Source organism: Antechinus flavipes, chromosome 3 (assembly GCF_016432865.1).
Source record: "Antechinus flavipes isolate AdamAnt ecotype Samford, QLD, Australia chromosome 3, AdamAnt_v2, whole genome shotgun sequence".
In the NCBI taxonomy this organism is placed as follows: Eukaryota; Metazoa; Chordata; class Mammalia; order Dasyuromorphia; family Dasyuridae; genus Antechinus; species Antechinus flavipes.
In genome coordinates, this window is record NC_067400.1 from 550765639 (window position 1) to 550788814 (window position 23176).

The window sequence follows — 23176 nt, forward strand, 5'->3', positions numbered from 1 at the left end:
CTTCAAACTTTCCATTGATAAGGGACTCCAAGAACTCTTCAACACATCTGGGTCTGATTAGTCAAGCTCCCTCCTACAACTGGCACTGATTACCTGTTTTCAATCAAGCTCCTTTTAGAGTTTATAATCTTGCCACTTGAACTCCAACTTTGAGTGTGTTCCCTTCCTAACACATCTCTCTCACCTTCAAACTTGGGTGAGGTTCTTGCATGTGGAACAAATCACTATCAATTTATATTGCCACATAGTATATGTGTACTACAGATGCTTTGTTTTCCTATTTATTGCATTGCATAAAAATAAAACTCATGATTGCATCATTTCCCCAATAACCAATATTCTAGAAATTCTCAAAGCCAAGGGTTTGCTTAGAGGATAAATTCCTTGAGGACAAAAACTGTCTTTTGCTTCTTTTTAGCATTTAAGATAGTCCCCTGCTCATAATAGGTTCTTAATAAATGTTTACTGATTGATTGAGTGCTTTAACCTGAGCCTTTAGAGGCCGAATGAAGTATCCTTCCAGCTTTTATCATGTAACTGGTACTGGGATATAATGGGTCCATCCAAATCATTGATAAAATTATGAAACAGTATGTGTGGAAGTACAGATGCAAGAAATACCATTGGATTCATACTTCTAAGTTGATATCAAGTTATTTAGTATCCTTTTGGTCTGTCCATTTAATTAGTTTCATCCACGAAAATGACATCATCAACCTAAAAGAACATTCCATTTCTATGATATCTTCCTGCTATTAATCAGTTCCTAAAGGAATGTCCATTTTAAGAGAAGTGAAAAAGCCAGCCCATTTTGCTTCTTGACTGTCTGTGTGCTATCTACTCATCACACTGTTCCTTTGTTTTCTCCCTCCCATTCTCGTTTTCCTCATATGTGTTATCTTCCAGTATTAGAGATTGAGATAGTGTCTTTTTGCTTATCTTTTTTTATTCTTAGCACTTCAGCAGAATTACTAGCATATAGTGTTTAATAAATACTTTTTAAAATAATTTATCCATTCCATTAAATATGTCCCAATTACAGGTTTAAAAAAGATGTTTAACACTCATTTTTTTTTTATTTTGTGTTTCAAATTCTTTTTCAACTTCCCCTCACTCACTCATTGAGAAGACAAACAATATGATATCAGTTATACATGGAAATCATGCACAAAATTTAAGAAATAGTTTTAAACTGTGTTATTTTCCTGCTCCTGTGTCTATATTTTTTACACAAGAATTGAATGAAAAGCTTTGCAAAATGCTTTGAACAAACCTACAGAAATTAGATCTATAGAATTCTATTTTACTAAGCTGGTAATTCTTTAAAAAAAAAAGGCTAATTTGTCATGACTTATTTTTTATGTCACCATACTGGTTTTTTGTAATCACTTTTTCATTTTCTAGATGGTCACTAATCATGCCTTTGCAAATATATTCTAGAATTTTTTATGAAGAATTATGAAAATTTTATGAAATCAATGGTTTATATAATTTATAAATTTCATTCTTTCATTTTCTTTATATTAAAAAAATCAGAAAATTTTCCTTGCTCTAATATTTTTGCCTTCTCCATAGTCCCTAAATCTTCCTTCACAATTCTTTTTCCTTTAGTGCCAGATAAAGACTATTTCAGATTATTATCAGATTTTAATTGTTTATTTGTTAACAGAAAGAAAGTTGGGCATATTCTTTCCAATGTTTTAGGCCCTTACATCATATTTCATATTTACCTTTAGTTCAAATACATAAGGTTTCATGCACTAATTTTATACAGTGACAATGGTATATATATAATTGATACAATTATCCATGCTAATGGAAAGTCAAAGAGATATATATATATTCCTCAAAATATTTATATTTAGAGTATATTTTTGTATTTAGGTTTGAATTTACGTGAATCTGTTTTAATGTTAGAATTTCACTTCAGTCAAAATAATAGAGCCAGAATGTACAGACCTGATTCAAAAGCCATCTCCTTCTCAAACCTATGCCTATTCTGCTTCTCTCTATAGCCCACTTAATGGTAAGTATAAACAGTTATCTCTCAAAGCAAACTTTGAGGATTGGTGAGTATATTGAAACTTTAGATCTCACCATTACCTAAAACCACTCTATTTTTATAAGTTTAAACTCCAAAAAAATTCTTCTTCTAATCATAATGTCACCCTCTGTCTCATTCTTTTTAAACACGTCCATCCTTATTATCTGCCTATGTTTTCATTCCTTCCTATTTTCTATCAGTCATTTCCTGAAAAGGCTTTTCTCTCTTCCCATTCTTATATAGAGAAGTAACCAGTTCATTATATACTGTCTTATTCTTTCTGCTGTTTTTAACCTTGTCAGGGTTAAGAGCTAGATCACTACCATTGCTACCTACATGTAAACAGGTCTACATGTAAACATGTGACATAAAGACACCATTAATTTTGATGCAATTTTAAATATTTTTTTCCTGAGCTTAGGCACCCATTTTTTTCCATGTTATATAGCAGGACACAAAAAGAGGATTCCTTATGAATCTTTGTTTTATACTGCTAGTTCTTTTTTTTTATTATTTAATTTTTATTTAATAATTACTTTATATTGACACTCGTTTCTGTTCCGATTTTTTTTTCCCTCCCTCCCTCCATCCCCTCCCCTAGATGGCAAGCAGTCCTTTATATGTTGGATATGTTGCAGTATATCCTAGATACAATATATGTTTGCAGAACCGAACAGTTCTCTTGTTGCATAGGGAGAATTGGATTCAGAAGGTATAAATAACCCAGGAAGAAAAACAAAAATGCAGATAGTTCACATTCGTTTCCTAGTGTTCTTTCTTTGGGTGTAGCTGCTTTTGTCCGTCATTTATCAATTGAAACTCAGGTCTCTTTGTCAAAGAAATCCACTTCCATCAAAATATGTCCTCATACAATATTGTTGTCGAAGTATATAATGATCTCCTGGTTCTGCTCATTTCACTTAGCATCAGTTCATGTAAGTCTCGCCAGTCCTCTCTGTATTCATCCTGCTAGTCATTTCTTACAGAACAATAATATTCCATAACATTCATATACTACAATTTACCCAGCCATTCTCCAATTGATGGGCATCCATTCATTTTCCACTTTCTAGCCACTACAAACAGGGCTGCTACAAACATTTTGGCACATACAGGTCCCTTTCCCTTGTTTAGTATCTCTTTGGGGTATAAGCCCAATAGAAACACTGCTGGATCAAAGGGTATGCACAATTTGATAATTTTTTGGGCATAATTCCAGATTGCTCTCCAGAATGGTTGGATTCGTTCACAACTCCACCAACAATGCATTAGTGTCCCAGTTTTCCCGCATCCCTTCCAACATTCATCATTATTTTTTCCTGTCATCTTAGCCACTCTGACAGGTGTGTAGTGGTATCTCAGAGTTGTCTTAATTTGCATTTCTCCGATCAATAATGATTTGGAACACTCTTTCATATGAGTGGTAATAGTTTCAATTTCATCCTCTGAAAATTGTCTGTTCATATCCTTTGACCATTTATCAATTGGAGAATGGCTTGATTTCTTATAAATTTGAGTCAGTTCTCTATATATTTTGGAAATGAGGCCTTTATCAGAACCTTTAACTGTGAAAATGTTTTCCCAGTTTGTTGCTTCCCTTCTAATCTTGTTTGCATTAGTTTTATCTGTACAAAGGCTTTTTAATTTGATGTAATCAAAATTTCCTATTTTGTGATCAGTAATGGTCTCTAGTTCATCTTTGGTCACAAATTTCTTTCTCCTCCACAAGTCTGAGAGATAAACTATTCTATGTTCCTCTAATTTATTTATAATCTCGTTCTTTATGCCTAGGTCATAGACCCATTTTGATCTTATCTTGGTATATGGTGTTAAGTGTGGGTCCATGCCTAATTTCTGCCATACTAATTTCCAATTATCCCAGCAGTTTTTATCAAATAATGAATTCTTTTCCCAGAAGTTAGAGGCTTTGGGTTTGTCAAACACTAGATTGCTATAGTTGACTATTCTGTCTTGTGAACCTAGCCTTTTCCACTGATCTACTAATCTATTTCTTAGCCAATACCAAATGATTTTGGTGACTGCTGCTTTATAATATAATTTTAGATCAGGTACAGCTAGGCCACCTTCATTTGATTTTTTTTTTCATTAATTCCCTTGAGATTCTCGACTTTTTATTGTTCCATATGAATTTTGTTGTTATTTTTTCTAGATCAATAAAATATTTTCTTGGAAGTCTGATTGGTATAGCACTAAATAAATAGATTAGTTTAGGGAGTATTGTCATCTTTATTATGTTCGCTCGGCCGAACCAAGAGCACTTAATATTTTTCCAATTATTTAAGTCTGACTTTATTTGTGTGGAGACTTTTTTATAATTTTGCTCATATAATTCCTGACTTTCCTTTGGTAGATAGATTCCCAAATATTTTATGGTATCAACAGTTATTCTGAATGGAATTTCTCTTTGTATCTCTTGCTGTTGGGTTTTGTTGGTGATGTATAAAAATGCTGAGGATTTATGGGGATTTATTTTGTATCCAGCTACTTTGCTAAAATTATGAATTATTTCTAATAGCTTTTTAGTAGAATCTCTGGGGTTCTCTAGGTATACCATCATATCATCTGCAAAGAGTGATAGTTTGGTTTCCTCATTGCCTACTCTAATTCCTTTAATATCTTTCTCGACTCTTATTGCCGAGGCTAGTGTTTCTAATACGATATTAAATAATAATGGTGATAGTGGACAACCTTGCTTCACTCCAGATCTTACTGGGAAAGGTTCCAGTTTTTCCCCATTGCATATGATGCTTACTGATGGTTTTAAATATATGCTCCTGACTATTTTAAGGAAAAGTCCATTTATTCCTATGCTCTCAAGTGTTTTTATTAGGAATGGATGTTGGATTTTATCAAATGCTTTTTCTGCATCTATTGAGATGATCATATAGTTTTTGTTTGTTTGTTTATTGATATAGTCAATTATGCTAATAGTTTTCCTAATATTGAACCAGCCCTGCATTCCTGGTATAAATCCTACTTGGTCATAGTGTATTATCCTGGTGACGATTTTCTGTAATCTTTTTGCTAATATTTTATTTAAGATTTTAGCATCAATATTCATTAGGGAGATTGGTCTATAATTTTCTTTCTCTGTTTTCAGCCTACCTGGTTTAGGTATCAGTAACATGTCTGTGTCATAAAAGGAGTTTGGTAGGACTCCTTCAATCCCTATTTTTTCAAATAGTTTATATAACATTGGAGTTAATTGTTCTTTAAATGTTTGGTAGAATTCACATGTATATCCATCTGGTCCTGGGGATTTTTTCTTAGGGAGTTGATTGATAGTTTGTTTTATTTCTTTTTCTGAGATGGGACTGTTTAGGATATTTACTTCTTCCTCTGTTAGTTTGGGCAAGCTATATTTTTGGAGGTATTTTTCTATTTCATTTAAGTTGTCGAATTTATTGGCATAAAGTTGGGCAAAGTAACTCCTAATTATTGCTCTAATTTCCTCTTCGTTAGTGGTGAGTTCTCCCTTTTCATTTTTAAGACTAACAATTTGATTTTCCTCTTTCCTTTTTTTAATCAGATTTACTAAGGGTTTGTCTATTTTGTTGTTTTTTTGATAGAACCAACTCTTAGTTTTATTAATCAATTCAATAGTTTTTTTACTTTCAATTTTATTGATCTCACCTTTTATTTTTAGAATTTCAAGTTTAGTGTTTGACTGGGGGTTTTTAATTTGTTCCTTTTCTAGCATTTTTAGTTGCAAACCCAATTCATTGACCTTCTCTTTCTCTATTTTATACAAATAGGTCTCTAGAGATATGAGATTTCCCCTTATTACCGCTTTGGCTGCATCCCATACATTTTGGTATGATGTCTCATTATTATCGTTTTCTTGGGTGAAGTTATTAATTATGTCTATGATTTGCTATTTCACCCAATCATTCTTTAGTATGAGATTATTTAGTTTCCAATTATTTTTTGGTCTACTTCCCCCTGGTTTTTTGTTGAATGTAATTTTCATTGCATCGTGGTCTGAAAAGGATGCATTTACTATTTCTGCCTTACTGCATTTGAGTTTGAGGTTTTTATGTCCTAATATATGGTCAATTTTTGTATAGGTTCCATGAACTGCTGAAAAGAAAGTGTATTCCTTTCTGTCTCCATTACATTTTCTCCAGAGATCCATCATATCTAACTTTTCTAGTATTCTATTTACCTCTTTGACTTCTTTCTTATTTATTTTGTGGTTTGATTTATCTAATTCTGAGAGTGCAAGGTTAAGATCTCCCACTATTATAGTTTTACTGTCTATTTCTTCTTGCAGCTCTCTTAGTTTCTCTTTTAAGAATTTAGATGCTACCCCACTTGGTGCATATATGTTTAATATAGATAGTGCTTCATTATCCATGCTACCCTTTAGCAAGATATAGTGCCCTTCCTTATCTCTTTTAATTAGATCAATTTTTGCTTTAGCTTGATCTGAGATCAGGATGGCTACCCCTGCTTTTTTGACTTCACCTGAAGCATAGTAGATTTTGCTCCAACCTTTTACCTTTAACCTGCATGTATCTCCCCACTTCAGGTGTGTTTCCTGTAAACAACATATTGTAGGATTCTGGCTTTTAATCCATTCTGCTAACCGCTTCCTCTTTATGGGGGAGTTTACCCCGTTCACGTTTATGGTTAGAATGACCAATTCTGTATTACTTGCCATCTTGTTAACCCTGGTTTATGCTTTTCTCCCTTCTTTCCCCTTTCCCCCCCTTCCCAGTATTAAGCTTGTGAGCACCACTTGCTTCTCACAGCCCTCCCTTTTTAGTATCCCTCCCCCCGCCTTAGAGTTCCTCCCCCTATCTTACCCCTTTCCCTCCCAGTTCCCATATTCCCTTCGCTTAGCTTATTCCTTCCCTTTTCACTTTTCCCTTCTCACTTTTCAATGAGGTGGGAGAAGTTTCACCATAGATTGAATATGTCTTAAGATTTTTCACTTAAAGCCAATTCTGAAGGCAGTAAGATACCCACTATATTCATCCCCCTCCATTCTTTCTCTCAGATATAATAGGTTTCCTATGCCTCTTCATGAGATGTACTACCCCCACTTTACCCTTTTTCTGATACAATGTCCTTTCCACATCAATTTCTAGAACAAGGTATACATGTATTCTTTATACATCTATATAGTCAAAATATAGTTCCCTTTCCCTTGTTTAGTATCTCTTTGGGGTATAAGCCCAATAGAAACACTGCTGGATCAAAGGGTATGCACAATTTGATAATTTTTTGGGCATAATTCCAGATTGCTCTCCAGAATGGTTGGATTCGTTCACAACTCCACCAACAATGCATTAGTGTCCCAGTTTTCCCGCATCCCTTCCAACATTCATCATTATTTTTTCCTGTCATCTTAGCCACTCTGACAGGTGTGTAGTGGTATCTCAGAGTTGTCTTAATTTGCATTTCTCCGATCAATAATGATTTGGAACACTCTTTCATATGAGTGGTAATAGTTTCAATTTCATCCTCTGAAAATTGTCTGTTCATATCCTTTGACCATTTATCAATTGGAGAATGGCTTGATTTCTTATAAATTTGAGTCAGTTCTCTATATATTTTGGAAATGAGGCCTTTATCAGAACCTTTAACTGTGAAAATGTTTTCCCAGTTTGTTGCTTCCCTTCTAATCTTGTTTGCATTAGTTTTATTTGTACAAAGGCTTTTTAATTTGATGTAATCAAAATTTCCTATTTTGTGATCAGTAATGGTCTCTAGTTCATCTTTGGTCACAAATTTCTTTCTCCTCCACAAGTCTGAGAGATAAACTATTCTATGTTCCTCTAATTTATTTATAATCTCGTTCTTTATGCCTAGGTCATAGACCCATTTTGATCTTATCTTGGTATATGGTGTTAAGTGTGGGTCCATGCCTAATTTCTGCCATACTAATTTCCAATTATCCCAGCAGTTTTTATCAAATAATGAATTCTTTTCCCAGAAGTTAGAGGCTTTGGGTTTGTCAAACACTAGATTGCTATAGTTGACTATTCTGTCTTGTGAACCTAGCCTTTTCCACTGATCTACTAATCTATTTCTTAGCCAATACCAAATGGTTTTGGTGACTGCTGCTTTATAATATAATTTTAGATCAGGTACAGCTAGGCCACCTTCATTTGATTTTTTTTTTCATTAATTCCCTTGAGATTCTCGACTTTTTATTGTTCCATATGAATTTTGTTGTTATTTTTTCTAGATCAATAAAATATTTTCTTGGAAGTCTGATTGGTATAGCACTAAATAAATAGATTAGTTTAGGGAGTATTGTCATCTTTATTATGTTCGCTCGGCCGAACCAAGAGCACTTAATATTTTTCCAATTATTTAAGTCTGACTTTATTTGTGTGGAGACTTTTTTATAATTTTGCTCATATAATTCCTGACTTTCCTTTGGTAGATAGATTCCCAAATATTTTATGGTATCAACAGTTATTCTGAATGGAATTTCTCTTTGTATCTCTTGCTGTTGGGTTTTGTTGGTGATGTATAAAAATGCTGAGGATTTATGGGGATTTATTTTGTATCCAGCTACTTTGCTAAAATTATGAATTATTTCTAATAGCTTTTTAGTAGAATCTCTGGGGTTCTCTAGGTATACCATCATATCATCTGCAAAGAGTGATAGTTTGGTTTCCTCATTGCCTACTCTAATTCCTTTAATATCTTTCTCGACTCTTATTGCCGAGGCTAGTGTTTCTAATACGATATTAAATAATAATGGTGATAGTGGGCAACCTTGCTTCACTCCAGATCTTACTGGGAAAGGTTCCAGTTTTTCCCCATTGCATATGATGCTTACTGATGGTTTTAAATATATGCTCCTGACTATTTTAAGGAAAAGTCCATTTATTCCTATGCTCTCAAGTGTTTTTATTAGGAATGGATGTTGGATTTTATCAAATGCTTTTTCTGCATCTATTGAGATGATCATATAGTTTTTGTTTGTTTGTTTATTGATATAGTCAATTATGCTAATAGTTTTCCTAATATTGAACCAGCCCTGCATTCCTGGTATAAATCCTACTTGGTCATAGTGTATTATCCTGGTGACGATTTTCTGTAATCTTTTTGCTAATATTTTATTTAAGATTTTAGCATCAATATTCATTAGGGAGATTGGTCTATAATTTTCTTTCTCTGTTTTCAGCCTACCTGGTTTAGGTATCAGTAACATGTCTGTGTCATAAAAGGAGTTTGGTAGGACTCCTTCAATCCCTATTTTTTCAAATAGTTTCTATAACATTGGAGTTAATTGTTCTTTAAATGTTTGGTAGAATTCACATGTATATCCATCTGGTCCTGGGGATTTTTTCTTAGGGAGTTGATTGATAGTTTGTTTTATTTCTTTTTCTGAGATGGGACTGTTTAGGATATTTACTTCTTCCTCTGTTAGTTTGGGCAAGCTATATTTTTGGAGGTATTTTTCTATTTCATTTAAGTTGTCGAATTTATTGGCATAAAGTTGGGCAAAGTAACTCCTAATTATTGCTCTAATTTCCTCTTCGTTAGTGGTGAGTTCTCCCTTTTCATTTTTAAGACTAACAATTTGATTTTCCTCTTTCCTTTTTTTAATCAGATTTACTAAGGGTTTGTCTATTTTGTTGGTTTTTTCATAGAACCAACTCTTAGTTTTATTAATCAATTCAATAGTTTTTTTACTTTCAATTTTATTGATCTCACCTTTTATTTTTAGAATTTCAAGTTTAGTGTTTGACTGGGGGTTTTAATTTGTTCCTTTTCTAGCATTTTTAGTTGCAAACCCAATTCATTGACCTTCTCTTTCTCTATTTTATACAAATAGGTCTCTAGAGATATGAGATTTCCCCTTATTACCGCTTTGGCTGCATCCCATACATTTTGGTATGATGTCTCATTATTATCGTTTTCTTGGGTGAAGTTATTAATTATGTCTATGATTTGCTATTTCACCCAATCATTCTTTAGTATGAGATTATTTAGTTTCCAATTATTTTTTGGTCTACTTCCCCCTGGTTTTTTGTTGAATGTAATTTTCATTGCATCGTGGTCTGAAAAGGATGCATTTACTATTTCTGCCTTACTGCATTTGAGTTTGAGGTTTTTATGTCCTAATATATGGTCAATTTTTGTATAGGTTCCATGAACTGCTGAAAAGAAAGTGTATTCCTTTCTGTCTCCATTACATTTTCTCCAGAGATCCATCATATCTAACTTTTCTAGTATTCTATTTACCTCTTTGACTTCTTTCTTATTTATTTTGTGGTTTGATTTATCTAATTCTGAGAGTGCAAGGTTAAGATCTCCCACTATTATAGTTTTACTGTCTATTTCTTCTTGCAGCTCTCTTAGTTTCTCTTTTAAGAATTTAGATGCTACCCCACTTGGTGCATATATGTTTAATATAGATAGTGCTTCATTATCCATGCTACCCTTTAGCAAGATATAGTGCCCTTCCTTATCTCTTTTAATTAGATCAATTTTTGCTTTAGCTTGATCTGAGATCAGGATGGCTACCCCTGCTTTTTTGACTTCACCTGAAGCATAGTAGATTTTGCTCCAACCTTTTACCTTTAACCTGCATGTATCTCCCCGCTTCAGGTGTGTTTCCTGTAAACAACATATTGTAGGATTCTGGCTTTTAATCCATTCTGCTAACCGCTTCCTCTTTATGGGGAGTTTACCCCGTTCACGTTTATGGTTAGAATGACCAATTCTGTATTACTTGCCATCTTGTTAACCCTGGTTTATGCTTTTCTCCCTTCTTTCCCCTTTCCCCCCCTTCCCAGTATTAAGCTTGTGAGCACCACTTGCTTCTCACAGCCCTCCCTTTTTAGTATCCCTCCCCCCGCCTTAGAGTTCCTCCCCCTATCTTACCCCTTTCCCTCCCAGTTCCCGTATTCCCTTCCGCTTAGCTTATTCCTTCCCTTTTCACTTTTCCCTTCTCACTTTTCAATGAGGTGGGAGAAGTTTCACCATAGATTGAATATGTCTTAAGATTTTTCACTTAAAGCCAATTCTGAAGGCAGTAAGATACCCACTATATTCATCCCCCTCCATTCTTTCTCTCAGATATAATAGGTTTCCTATGCCTCTTCATGAGATGTACTACCCCCACTTTACCCTTTTTCTGATACAATGTCCTTTCCACATCAATTTCTAGAACAAGGTATACATGTATTCTTTATACATCTATATAGTCAAAATATAGTTCCCAAGATTAATCTTTACCTTTTTAGATTTCTCTTGAGTTCTATATTTGTAGATCAAACTTTTTGTTAAGTTCTGGTTTTTTCATCAGAAATAGATGAAATTCGCTTACTTCGTTGAATGTCCATCTTCTTCCCTGGAAAAAGATGCTCATTCTCGCTGGGTAAGTTATTTTTGGTTGCATACCAAGTTCCTTAGCCTTTCGGAATATCATATTCCAGGCCCTTCAATCTTTTAATGTGGATGCTGCCAGATCCTGGGTGATCCTTATTGTGGCTCCTTGATACTTGAATTGGGTTTTTCTAGCCGCTTGCAATATTTTTTCCTTCGTCTGAGGGTTCTGGCATTTGGCCACTATATTCCTTGGTGTTTTGATTTTAGGATCCCTTTCAGTGGGTGATCGATGAATCCTTTCAATGTTTATTTTTTCCTCTGTTCCTATGACTTCTGGGCAGTTCTCTTTGATAATTTCCTGGAAAATAGTGTCCAGGCTCTTTTTTTCATCATGTTTTTCTGGAAGTCCAATGATTCTCGGATTGTCTCTCCTGGATCTGTTTTCCAGGTCTGTTGTCTTCCCCAGAAGGTATTTCACATTTTTCTCCATTGTTTGATTTTTTTGGATTTGCTTGACTGATTCTTCTTGTCTCCTCAAGTCATTCAATTCCACTTGTTCAATTCTGATTTTCAGTGAAGTATTTTCTTCACTCACTTTTTAAAATCTTTTTCTAATTGTCCAATTGAGTTCTTTTGTCCTATGGAATTTTTTTCCATTTTGCCAATTTTGTTTTTTAGAGAGCTGTTTTCTGTTTCCAGTTCACTAATCCTATTTTTCAAGGATTTTACTTCTTTATCCACTCTCTCTTTAACTTTCTCCAGGCTCTTTTGCCAAGCCTCCCTCTCCTTTTCCCAAGCCTCACTCTGCTTTCCCCATTTTTCTTCTAGCTCCCTTGTGAGAGCCTTTTTAATCACTTCTATGAGGTTCATCTGTGCTGAGGAACAGATGATCTCCTCCTTTGGGGATTCACCTGGGGATTGTCTGTTTTTAGTCTCCTCAGGATTTAGAGTCTGCTCTCTATCTGTATAGAAGCTGTCAAGGGTTAAAGTCCTCTTCAGCTTCTTGCTCATTCTGTCTAATAATCAGAGACAAACTACCAAAGAAAAACAGAAAAAACTGGAGTCTTTCTTTGGGGGAGGGGCTGGGTATGTTATCGAGCTTCCTCTCCAGACTGCGGGGGGCAGCAGTGAGGCACTAGCAGGACTGTGTTGCGCGTGCGCTCTGAGGTCCCAGAGCGTGCTGAGTCACTGGGGGGGGGGGGGGGGGGCGAAGCGGGGGGCGGCCAGGTCCCGAGAGACTCCAGCTGTTTGGGGTTGTATTCTTCAACCCCGGTGTTTTTAGCTTCTCTGCTGGGCTGCTGACTTGCTGCCGGAGCAAAGTATCCAAACCTGTAGCGAAGCTCTCCCTGCAGAGACGGCTGCGATCACTCCCCACCCCCTCTCCAGTCTGCTCCCGTGCTCTCACTGCCGCTGCCCTCAGCCTGCGCCCGATCTAAAACCGTCCCAGCCCTCCAGTAAAGACAGACCTTTCTTGGCGAATCTCAAGGATGGCTTCTCATACTATAGAAATGATCCCTGAAAGTATAGTCTTAAGGATGGCTTCTCTTGGTAATTATTTGTGGGTTTTTTTTCAGTCAAGCATTAATTCAGAGGCTTGTAATGAAATGGATAGTGAGAGAAAGCATGGAGCTTATGCAGCTGTGTGCCTCCTCTCCGCCATCTTAACCGGAAGTCCCTGCTAGTTCTTTTTGAAAGAGTACATGATAAATCCCAAATGTTGACTTTGAAAATAGTGTTATCTCTATTTCCTTTATTTCTTCATTCTATTCTCTGCTATATACTATCAAATAATTCAACAGCTTTCTTTATTGGCATCAGTATTGCTAACATCCCCTTTACTCCCATGACCAATTGAGATTAAAAAAAGAAAGAGAAAGAAGTAGGGAGGAAGGAAGGAAGAAAGAAAGGGAAGAAGGGAAAAAGAGAAGGAGGGAAGAAAGAAGGGAGGGAGGGAGGGAAGGAGGAAAAAAAAAGATCAAGCAAAACAAATCTACACAGTGACTGTGTTGATATCTGTAGATTTCATTCTACATTTAAATATATGATCTCTCAGGAGCTGGTAATATACTACATCATATTTTATTACAGGTCTTCTAGGGACATGATTGAGCAATGTATTGATTAGCTTCTTAAGTCTTTCAAAACTTCTTTTCTTGCCTTGTACAAATCATTTTTTGGTTCTGCTTATTTTATTCTACCTCAATTAATATTACCCATAATTCTCTGAAATCATATCTTTTTGTCATTTCTAACAGAACAATAATATTTTTATATTTATATACCATTATTTTTCAACAATTCCTCAATATAATTCCAAAATGATATAAATTATATACATATGAAATCATATAGTTTATTTCCATATTAGCCATATTTCAAAAAAGTAAAGCAAGAAAATTCAGAAAGTGGGAAAATTATACTTCACTTTGTACTCAGAGTTCATTCATTCTCTTTCTAGAAGAGAATAACATTTTTTCATCATGATTCCTTTGGAATTATCTGGGATCAATGCATTGATCAGTCTTTCACAGTTGATCATCATTACATTGCTACCTTTTTTCAGTTCAGCTGAAGCATTTGAGATTTTACCCTAGCCCTTTTTTTTTTTAACTCTACATTTGTCTTTCTGTTTCATGTGTCTTTTGTAAAAAAAAAAAAAAAAAAAAAAAAAAAAAAAAAAGATTTAAGTATTGCCTGCCACCTCACCTCCCATTTTCTCCTCTATTGTAAACACTCTTTCTTGCATATTTGTTTTATGTGGGGAAAAAAAAAGTTTCTCATTTTACTTTTCTTTTCCCCTTTCTCCCAATGCAATCCTCTTTCTCATTCCTTCATTTTTTTTTCAGTGACTATTTTAATATAATCAACTCACGTCCATGCCCTGGATGTAAATTCCTTTTAACTGCCCTACTAAGGATAAAGTTCTTTGGGGTAACATGTATCATCTTCCCATACAAGAATATAAACAATTTAACTTTACTGAGACCCTTATGGTTACTCTTTCATGTTTTGGGTTTGTTTTTTGTTTGTTTGGTTTTTGCTTCTCTTGAGTCTTCTGTTTGAATACCAATTTTTCTATTCAGTTCTAATCTTTTCATCAGGAATGCTTGAAAGTTTCCTACTTTATTAAATATTCATTTTCCCCTGAAGTATGCTTGATAGATTATTCTTAATTGTGATCTTAGTTCCTTTGTCTCGAGGAAAATTATACCCCAAGCCCTCTGCTCCTTTAATATGGAAAGCTGCTAAATTTTGTGTGATGTTGACTGTGGTTCCACAATATTTGAATTGTTTCTTTCGGATTGTTTGCAATATTTTCTCTTTGATCTGAGAATTCTGGAATTTGGCTATAGTATTCCTGTGATTTTTTATTTTTGGAACTCTTTCAGGAAGTGGATGATAAATTCTTTCAATTTCTATTCTATCTCTGTATCTAAAATATTAGGACAATTTTATTTGATAATTTCTTGAAATATAATGTCTAAAATCTTTTTTAATCAATGTTTTCAGGTAATACAATAATCATTAAATTATCTCTCCTGATCTATTTTCCAAGTTAGTTGTTTGTTTTTTACAATGAGATATTTCACATTTTATTCTTTTTTTTTCATTCCTTGATTTTATTTTATTGTTTCTTGAAATCTCAAGAAATCATTAGCTTCCACTTACCCAAATCTAATTTTTAAGGAATTATTGTCTTCAATGAACTTTTGTACTTCCTTTTTCATTTGGTCTGTAATGCTTTTAGAGGAATTCTTTTATTCATTGAAAAATTGTGCCTCTTTTACCATTATATCAATTCTATTTTTCAAGGTGTCATTTTCTTCAGTAGTTTTTAGTTTGTTTGTTTGTTTGTTTGTTTTAACCAAGCTATTGACCTGAAGATACCAGAGGCAGCTGGTGGTACAGTGAATAAAAACCCAGAGTCTGGAGTCAGAAAGACTTGAGTTCAAAGACAGCCTCAGACATTTATTGGTTGTGTGATCCTAGGCAAGTCACTTGAATTCAGTTTCTTCAAATGTAAAATAGGAATGATAATAACAACTACTTCATGGGATTATTTTGATAATCAAATGATATTATATTAGTACAATTAAATATTTGGCATGTTACCTGGCACACATTCCACAATGCTTCTCCTTCCTTATTCCTTTTTATCCCTGAAATGTAAGGAAGACTGGCCAAAGCAAGGCAGAAGTCTATTCTCTCCATTTTTCATGTTCCATGCTTCCTCAAATTACCTTTTAAATACTTATATACATAGTGCATGCCCTTCTGTTGCTCTCCCCCATCTAGATTTTAAGTTTTCTAAAGATGCATGTTATTTTTTCCCCTTTGAATCCTCAGTATCTTTAGGTTCATAAGCCTTAAAAAGTTTTAAGTCTGTCTCTCTCATTTTACAGATGAGGAATTGAAACCTAAAAGAGTTAAGTCATTTATTCGTGGTCGCACAGCTAGCAAATATTGAATTGGGTTTCACATCCAGATCTTCCTGATTCTAAGTCTTATATTAGGTTTTATTTAATTTTTTTTCTTTTTTGAATTAATGTTAAATTTAATAAACTATAGATGTTGATGAGAAAACTTAAAAATTAAATTTAGAATGCATAAGCCCTGTCCCCCACAGGGGAAGAAAGTTGATTGTAAAATGTATCATCAACATATCCTATTATGTAGCCTAATATGTAATTAATGATTAGATCTCTTCCCCAAATCAGTTTGGGCATTTTTTTTTATCTCAAGAGATTTGTTCCTAGAATGAATAGGTTTCCCTTTGTCTATCTGGAGAAAAATAACAAATATATTACATACATAAGAAAAAAGCTCTAATGGCCTCTAGAATTCTATGACAAAGGCAGAGACAATGACTTCTCAGATTATCTCCCAAGCTTATAATTTTATACATTCATACTTATAATTTACATTCATGAGAATAACCACTGACAAATTTTGATATTAAAACATGATTTCATTACAGCCCTAGATGAAAAAGAACATTCAAATATCTTTTAAAATAACTTTTATGCATCAGCAATATTATGTGATAATCAGCTATGATTGACACAGCTTTTCTCAGCAACACAATGATCCAAGACAAATACAAAGGATTCATGAAGGAAAATGTAATTTATAATCTGACAAAGGACTGATTAGTACAGATTAGAACTTTTTTTCACTTTATTTTTTCTTGTGTTTATTTTTCTTTCGACCTGTTTTCTTTCACAGCTGTGATTAATATGGAAATGCTTTACATGATAGCACGTGTATAAACTATATCAAAATACAGAAGCTTTTTGGAATGGGGAAGGGAGGGACTGAGGAAGGAGAGAGGAAAAATTTGGAACTAGAAATATTATAAAAATGAATATTAAAATTTTTCTTCTCATGTTAACAGGAAAACATAAAATACTACTATAAAAAAATAAAATAACTTCAGTGAAACTCAATAATCCAATTTTGAATTTATACTTTTATTACAAGTAGAAAGGTAGTTTGTGTGTGTTCAGTCAATTATGTTAGTAAAAGTCCCAATGCTCTCCCTTTTAATTCATAGGCAAAAAATATATAAAATGAACAGTGTACATGAGCTTAAGTTATAAAAAGACATTTTTTCTTAGTCTAATAGATAACACATATCTTCTATTAAATTTTTATAATATGGAAAAAGTTATAGGTTTAACTTTGACTATAAAAAGTAAAATAGTATTTCCCAAGATGTTTAGGGGGGAACAGAAATAATAATAAAAAGGGGAATAATAAGTTATGCAAAGGAGTAGAATTTTCTCTTTCTCCTAGATTTTACTGCTTCCATAACAGTAGGTTCTGTTTCTGATCATGTCTGCTCAAGACACCTTGGCTGCACACTTAGAGTTGATTTAGCTTTCTGTTCTTTCTTCAGAAGATTGATGCTCTTTCCAACAGCTCTCAAATGTGTTATTCATCTATTAGACATAGAGTAGTGTTCACAAGACCCTCTGTTGACATTCATTTCTGTGGAGCAGTGCTTTGCCTTCTCCCTAATGAGTATCCCAGATGTACATTAAATAGAAGTAAGAGAACAAAACGTTTAAATTTTTCTGCCGTCATACTACCTTGGCATGACAATGAAGGCCTCCAACTGACAGTTAATTGCCATTTTTCTAGCCAATAAAGGGCAATGAAAAAACTCAAAGGTATTACAGTACAAATACCCTTAGAATTTCTATTAATGAAAGCATGAATCATAAGATTTAGAGCTGGAGATTGGAGCTTAAAGATCATCTAACCCAACCCCCTCAGTTTAGAGAAGGGGGAAGTATAACTCCCCAAAGACAAGGACTTGCTTGAGGTCACTCAAAAAATATTAACATGGAGATATTGGTAATACAGAGAGGTCATATACAAAGATATTAACTAGCAAACTAGCATTGGAATAGAGTTCTTTTGGTCCTGAAGTCATTGTTCTTTTCATTCAACATTTTTAAGTATATAGTGCCACTTTAACAAGGGCTCTGGGCATATCTCTAACTTTGGAAATGCTGAACCAAAAAGTCAGAAATGAGTGGTTCTCTAAAGCCCAAACCCAAGCCACTTGACACAGAAACCTGGCAAGAAAGATGTCTGGAGAGGAAAGCTTAATTGGAACTAATAAAAATACAGTAGGATATAGAACACACTCATCAGGGACCCTGTACGAGGCACTAGAGATTTAAAAACAAAAATTAACCAACTCATACCCTTAAAAAAAAGCTTATGTTTCACTGGGAATACTATAGTATAAATATAGATAAGTAAATCAAAGTTACTAGAAAGTAGTGAACACCAACACATGAATAGATCAGGCAAGCTTCAGAAAGGAGGCAGAACCTAGATTGGATTTTGAAAGAAGAAGGGTTCTAAGGTAAGCCGCTGTTCAGTTGAGTCTTTCCTGATATACAATTTTGAAACAGCAATTGCTCATTTGCATAGGATATGCAATAAATGGAGAACATAGACTTTTATAATGATTTATATATAAAAAGTTATATGTAAAGTTTAATGCTTAGACTGAGAAATATGGACATTAGAACTATTCTGTAACTATGGAACCATATAATTTACCTGATTATACATTTAAAAAATGAGATTTGGGGTACTAATTACTTAATGAGCAAGTCTGAGACAAGTACTCTTTTATTTTAGGTTTGCTGCTGATACAAAATTAAACACATCTAAGTCATTCAATAGTTAAAAAAAAAAGAGATTTATTTAGCCATAACATTAAAAAAAGAACTCAACATGTACACTACAGTTCTTAGTTTGAGTAGCTATTCCATCTCCCTCTTTCACCTCTTACTAGAAATGTGTCTGTTCCATACAACAGGGTATGAAAATGCCCATAATCTTGGGGCATCTTTGTCAAGTGTGAAGGGCCTTCACTCCATTAGGTGACTCTTTTATACCCTAAAGCAAAGTGGAAATCATAGCAATATGTCCAGAAGCTGCTAGAAAGCTGTCAGTGGAGATGAATTTGATCCTTAATCCCCTAAACAAGTCCCAGGGACAGCATCATCACTTCTCACAAAGAAATAAAAACCTAGCCCATCCTACATAAGGATAAGATAGTGCTCTTAACACAAGCCATAACAAAAGTAAATTCTTGCACTGAGATGACCCAGCCCATGAACCAAGAAAAATTAGAATTGAAAGCTATTTCAGAAATGTGTTAAAGAGAGATAATAGCTCTTTCTGTAGATTTTTTCTTGCTATTACATACTAATTTACAAAAAAAAAAAAAAAACAGCTTAAATGCTCTCTATATTCACTTTCTACTGAAAAGAATAGAAAGCAAATCCATTCTGATCTCTATTATATCTGAATCACAGAAAAACAGAAATCAGAGAAGATATACATAGGAGAATTTATACTATACAATACAGAATAAAGGAGCTCTTTGATTGGGAGTGAGGTAATGAAACTCAGTCAAGAGGGAGAGTCCCAGATCTCACCCAAGGGAAAACCTGAAGTTTCTACTGTAGTAAGATAGTAACACTGACATGATGAAAACTATGAGTTCCTTTTATGTGTTCCCAGAATATGTCCTTAAGCAATCAGAAGGATTAACCTCCTCCATTTTCTCTCTCAAAAGCCAGGAGTGCCTAAAGAAGACCTGAAACTTGAATAGCTTCAAAGGGAAAATTGCTAAAAACTAAAGCTCTCTGACTTTTATCTCTACCAATAAGATGGAGTCTCATAACAATGGGCTTTGGGACAGGAATTACAGATTTGCAAAATCATATGAGTGGAAAGGAGGGGTAAATTGGTATAGAAATTGAGAAAACATTCAATGACTCTGAAATTGAAAACATGATATGTCTTAGATTATTGTGGTATCTTCAACAAATATGGGAAATTTGGAGATTTGTGGGGAAAAGATATGAATTCTATGCAAACATGATGAGTTTGAGATGTCAGTGAAGATATCTGTAAACTGATGAAAACTGGTTTGATTGGTACCACAGCAGCTACAAGTATATCTATCTGCTAAGGCTTAACTGACTCAGAAAATGAGTACTCACTCCAATTCTAACAACCAGTTTGCTGGATGATAGAGTTAAATTTCCTTGGTCCCTTGCTCTTTATTTTAGAGAATTTGAAAAATACCCTGATTTCTATGGTCCAGGCTTACCCCTACTGTGGTAATGAGGCAGTCTCTTGTTAGTGTCAGATCAATGATTTATCTAAAAGTCCATATACTATAATATGGCCCAGTAATCTAATATATGAAATCTAGTTAAAGAAAACTCAGAGAGGTTCTGGGGCTTTGGATTAGGGTATTTCTCCTGCTGCTTGCCCAAGGCACAAGCCTGCCCTTGGAACTGGGGACAATAGGAAAGGGAAGAAAAGGAAGACACCTATCATGTTTCTGACTGGCACCTGTTCCATTCCCATGGCTTCCATTATTATGTGGTAGAGTCATTCTTTAAGAATAGCTGCTTCCTCTTTTGTCCTACAATGCCCAAAAGATTAATGGAAATTTAAGATTGGAATGATAGTAAGGGATTTAGGTTGAAGAGACAAATTTGGAATTTATGTCTTTCCAAATTACCAAAGAAATCTTAGGACCAAATATGTGGTCTGGGTATACATGGTTTAAATACAATTTTGAGAAGCGTTTGTATGAAGATGATAGTTGAATCCATAGGAACAGAGACTATAGACTATAGAGAAAAAAGAGAAAACTGCTCAGGATAGGCAGAGCCTTAGGAAATTGGAGACTGATGACAATCATCCAGCAAAGGTGACAGAGGGAGCAGCAAATCAGGTAGGAAAACTCAGAACTATGGAAGTTAAGAGAGATTAGAAAGTGTCCAAATGAAAATAGTGGTTGACAATGTTGAAACAAGCAGTAGTCAACATGAAAATAGGAGCATGAGAGAAAACATGAGCATGAGGAAAAATATTAATTATGTTAGAATCTAAGAAAGTTTCAGTAGAATAGTAAAGTCAGAAGAAGTTAGATTCTTACTCAATTGAGTCTTGGTCAATAAAGTGGAAGATGAGTAATTAAAGGCCCAAAATATGGACAGGATTTTTTGGAGTCTTGAAAATTAAAATGGCAAGATACCAAATGAGCACCTTAAAGGGATAGCAAGATAAAAAGAAATGGGTTTTTTTGGTTTGTTTTTTTTTTTTGATGGGAAAAACTGAACGAGTTAATAGATAATGATGAAGCAACCAAGAGATTCTGCAGAATACAGAGGGAATGAGAGGGCAAACTCTCAGGAGGGCTGTGAAGAGATGATACTAAGGGGTGTAGGCAGCCTTTGAAAGTACATCAAAATCATATCATGTTGGGCCTACTGCCTAGCTTTTCGACTACATGTTCCTGCCTTCAAGTACTGAAAATTGTTGTCATTTTAAGGGATAGATCTTCTTTTCAAATTAAAGATTAATTTGCATGGCAATGAGGGATAGGCAGAGGATGGATTAATGAAATCCACCAATCTTCCATTAAAAACATACTTTCCTCTGCTTTCTGATAGAGGTATCAATGAGTGAGTATTACCATAGCAATACAAATTTAGAATAAAAAAAAAAATACAATAAAACTGACCTAAACTGGATGGTCTTCTGCTAAGTGTCAGATTAACTTCTATACTTAGCTTTATATATCCTGTGATTCACTAAACTCCCAAGTTTGGATAAAGAAAATATCATTAGGGAAGGCTAGAAGCATCATCTTCCAAAGAATACCTTTCCTTTTCTTTAACAGGTCCAGGGAGCTGCACCCTGGGATGTGATCAAGCAAATGACCCTCAGCAGTCATCACCTAGACTTATTAAAATTGCCTTGTAATTGTGCTCCCTTCCTCAAGTCTCTCTGCATTGCAATCTGTCTTACATACAAGTTTCCAAAATGATCATTTTTATGTACAGTCCTGACCATATAATTCCCTTAGTCCACAAATTTCAGTGTTTTCAAAATAAATTATAATTATTCTGTTTAGCCATAGAGAAAGGTTCAAGGGAAAAGATGAAGATGTCAGAAAAGAGAGTGAACTGATCTATCAGCTTATTTTTATAGATGATAGAGATGGAGAAGTCCTTTAACAAGAGTCTGTCCTGTAGCCTAGTCGGTCAACACAGGAAGTTCCCTGTGTCTTTTGTTATTTTTTCCCCTTTGTCTTTTCAACAAAACATGAAAAGGCATTCCCACAGAGAGGTACCACTCAGGTGTCTCCAAAGGGAAAAAAAAAGTCTACACCCTGTAATTTCATTAGGTTCATTGGAGAACTTAACAAATTGATACATCCCCCAATTATCTCCCCTCTTATAAATGTCTTCAAATTGTCTTATTGAATCTTGGAAGGCTTTAATTTATCTCTCTCTAATCTCCAAATCAGGTATACATAAGCTAAAGCATGTACAAAGAAATGATTCTCCTTTTTGTTTTGGTGTGTAGCCCTTATTAATGTGGCAGACTAATGGCAACTGGGAAAACTGATTCCCAAAATGGTTGGGAGGGGTCAGAAAGAATGCCTGCTTTGAATTACAAAGGCATCCAGAAGTAAACTAGAGCCACAGCTAAAAGATATGCATAGAACATGACTATTTAGTATTATTAGGACCAGATGTTGCTAGATGAGAGCAGACCACATTCTGGCCTTCCCTGCTATGCCCCTAGAAACCTTTTCATCCTATAAAATCACTCCAGCCCTGGAATTCATACTTTTGAAATCCCTCCACCATCATGATCCCTTCTTCTGATTGGAAGGGTCTTTTTAGAATTTTCACTTAAAAGAGGTATCCAGACCAGTCATGTCTTCATTCACTAGGCTGCACCCCTGATTTCTCTATCATAACTTTATGCCATGAATCTTCATTCCAATAGCCTCTTCACCTTCTTTTTATGTGTTGGATTTTTCCCATTCCCATAAACTCCTTGAGAACAGGGTCTATATTTTTCTCTGCTTGTATTCCCTATATTTAGCACAATAGTTGGCATATAGTAAGTGTTTAATAAATGCTTGATAGATCAGAGATCTCAGGTTAAGAGTTTCATGCTCCATGACTCAACAGTTCTATGTTATATGATTTTTTTTGCACCTCCTAATAATAAAAATCATTAGTAAAAGCTTTATGGAAAAACTAACCTCGAGAATGGATACACTAAAATGAATTAAGAGTATTCCCATGCTTAAATAAGGAAAGAGCTGGTATATATAAAACATACATGTATGGATGTATTGATATGGAAGTTACTGTACTCACTAGGAATACAAGTCCAAAGATTTCTACTTTTAATGAATTTAAATTCTAATGTAGTAAATATAGCTACATATAAAAATAC